Raw genomic sequence first — 3,323 nt, 5'->3', positions numbered from 1 at the left:
CTGGGTTATGCTCACGAGGACAAGTGACTTTTAGTTATTATCTTGATGCTCAAGGGGTTTTGTCCTCTACCGTCTTTGATCTTGCCCTATATTTGACATTCTTATAGCATATCTTGTGCTTTGAGGTGTTTTATGTTTAATTTAATAAAATTTATTTTTGTTTTTTTAAAAAAAATGTTTGTTTTAGGAATATTTTTTTTTAGGCAAATAGTATATAGCGTCAATATTAATTACACGAAAAATGACTTCAAACGATTGAAAAAACGATGAAAAAAACAACGTAATTATGTCATTTAGTGGTTGTTACAGTCAACCGTAAACACAACCGCAAATAAATTGGTTGCCAATTGCCATCAATCATAACCGACGTCAACTTCAATTCATTTAGTTATGTAAATGTGTTTCTCATGGCGGTTACAACTGAGACTAAGGTTTTGTTTCATAGATCAAAGGGGAGGGAATGTAAGGGATTTGAGAGGTGAGAAATATAAGCACAATTAAAGAAATCTTTCACATTTTTTTTAAAAGGGTACTTTCTAATTTTAAGAATAATGAAATGATAACAAACCAAAAAAAGAAAATATTACCTTAAAAACTATGTATTCTATTTTTTAAAAGATAAAAAATAATTATTTTCTATAAAATATTTATCAATTATTTTTATATTTAATTTCTTAACCATCGTCCCAAAACATTTGTCAGCGGAACCACATTTTTAACATGTTTTACCCCTTACAATTGATTAACATGCATTGAATTTACTCTAGCATTTGCCCATGACTCATGAGAGTCTCCTTTTCCATACATTGTAGGAACTAGAAAAGGTAACAAAAAAACAAAATGGATAAACTACCAGCTACGTTTCAAATTTGTTTCATGCAAAATGTATGTTTCTTCAACAACACTGCTTTCTGCAAATCCTCCATTTTCACATCACCGCCGCAAAACACCATCCTCGTTCCGCCATCCACCGCCGGATTCTTCACACTCCTCCACTCACCAAGTTCCCATTCACAACCTCACATACAACAAGTTCATCTAACACTAACGTGTTACGCAAGTAAACGAAATTCCCAACCCAAATTGCTTCAACAGAACCAAACTCTGAATCACCTTTCAGCTTCTCCACCATCTCCTTCGGCATCGATCCTATTTCTTCCATTCCGGACCCTATTTCCTCTTTAACAGCCCACAGCTTCACTTCTCTCACGTTCCCCGGTTCACCCACTAATCCGGCAACCGTCAATTTCTCTGACAAAGTTCCGGTGACGGTGTAGAATACGCTTTCATCGGGACGTAGATTGTAAGGTATTTTCCATTTCATTGTGATGGTGTTGAACGTGTATGTTACACCAGAATTCTTCTCCGTCACGAGCATGACTTCTCCGACGACTGCAACTGATAGCCACGTGGATGCCGACAATGTTAACATTGTCGGCATCGACGGGCAAATGGCCCAGTCACGACTCTCCATGTTGTACATCTCCACTGCAAGTGGATCATCTTCAAACTCACACGCGCCACCAGCAACCACCACATGAGTTCCAACGCGAGCTACTATTGGGTCAGTGCGCCACACGCGCGGTGACGGTGCTTTATGCCACTCGAGTTGAAGCGCGTCGAAAGAGAAAGCAAACTCCGATGGAGATAAGGTGTAAAGCAGAGTTGAATGAGATGATCTAACGGCAGGGATTTCGCTAGTTTTGTTGATCAACGGTTGGTGTTTAGTTATCTGAAGCCATGCATGAGAGCGAGGGTCGTAAGCGTGAGCAGTGGTCACGCGAGAAGCGCGTGATGTTTGAGTGAGAATAATGAGCCAATGGTTTGATTTGTCTTACGTGAGTAAGTGAAGAGAAAACTGTTTTGTTCCAAGATTTAGATACGTGACAAGAAGGAACAAGTTCAATGAGTGGCACGAATGAGAATATTGTTTCTAAAACATCACCATAGATGGGTGCTTCTTCTTTGGGTTCTCTCTTTGTGGCAACCATGTTGAATGAAAAAGCTGTGTTTGTTTTTTTTTATGAATGCTTTTCTTTTGGGTGGTAGTGGAGTTTAGAGTTGGGAGGGAAAGTGTTTGTGATTATAAGAAAGGAAATTCTACGGTGCAGTCACCCAAATGAATTTTCCAATAAAGTCAAATCTTTTAAATCAGTTTGTTCAAAAACCGGCTTTAAAAGTTTAAATAAAATATGAAATTTATTAAAGGACCAACAGGGAAGTGTATTTTACAACCCTTTATTTTATGTCCAAACTATCAAGATATTACACTAGTTAAAGCACAAATTAGATGGTGTGATACAACGGCTGAATATTTTTTAGACAAATATTTATATGAAAGCCATGAAAATGAAGATCATTTTTTATATAATGAATATAAAGGATTAGCTCAAGATTTAAGGGATAAACTTAAAGAATTAGCTAGATGAGTGAAGAAAATAATACACTCACAACCAGAGTTAAAGCTTTGCTTGACGAAACCAAGAAATTAAATGAGAGATTTGAAAGACAAATTTCTTTTCTTGAAACCTTACCTCAAATCTATAAACAAAATAATTTGTTTACGAAAGATTATGAGCAAGGATTAGAAAGACCCCATGAAACTTGGGTAAATATGGAAAAAGATTTTCCGTGTTACAATAAAAATGAGAACCATAAATATCCTCATATATATCATTCTTTTAATCCTCAGTTAAACAATATCACTGATATGATTAATTATCTAATAAAAAATTGTTGTAAACAACATCTTTCTCTTCAAGAAGGGGGGAAGAATAAGGAAAAAATCGAAATCGAAGAAAAAACCTTATTTGCTAACTATAAAAGATGAGTATAGAAGAAAACATAGAATATCAACTCGAAAAATTAGATCAACTTATGGCTACTTTAGACATAAGTGAAAAAGATTCCATTAAGGAAGAACCTGAACCTAAAGATCTAGAAGATTTTGTCTACGACTTTAGTTCTGATGATGATTCAAAAGACGATGGAAATTTCGTTAAAATAGAACAATTAGAAATGGGCGAAAGCTCAGGAACAAAAAGAGGACCCTCTTATAATTGGAATACAGAGTTCCATAGAGAATTTTCCCAAGCTAAATACCAAAGAATTCCTATGAATTATATTCCCAAACATAGTGTAAATGATGGAAGTGGAATTTTAAATATTGATTGTGTTGACAATCTTGTTCAAGCCATAAGAAATTGGTATAATAAAAATACTATCCAAATACAGTTAGATAGTGATTTAAAAGGTCTAAGCCCAAAACAAATTTTTAATTATCTTTTGTGTAGAACAGAAGGTAATGCATATAAATTGCTGGC

The 3,323-nt window shown here is 35.1% G+C and overlaps 1 pseudogene; it reads right to left on the bottom strand.

Moving 5' to 3' along the window:
- Positions 1-738: 738 nt before the first annotated feature.
- LOC146921034 (F-box/kelch-repeat protein At1g23390 pseudogene) lies at positions 739-2,087 on the bottom strand (annotated as a pseudogene).
- Between the last annotated feature and the right edge of the window lie 1,236 nt (positions 2,088-3,323).

The sequence above is a fragment of the Medicago sativa genome, chromosome 5, assembly GCF_051527215.1.
Source record: "Medicago sativa cultivar Bolivia chromosome 5, Bolivia_mono, whole genome shotgun sequence".
NCBI classification, from domain to species: Eukaryota; Viridiplantae; Streptophyta; class Magnoliopsida; order Fabales; family Fabaceae; genus Medicago; species Medicago sativa.
This window is presented reverse-complemented; position numbering and strand designations above follow the sequence as displayed.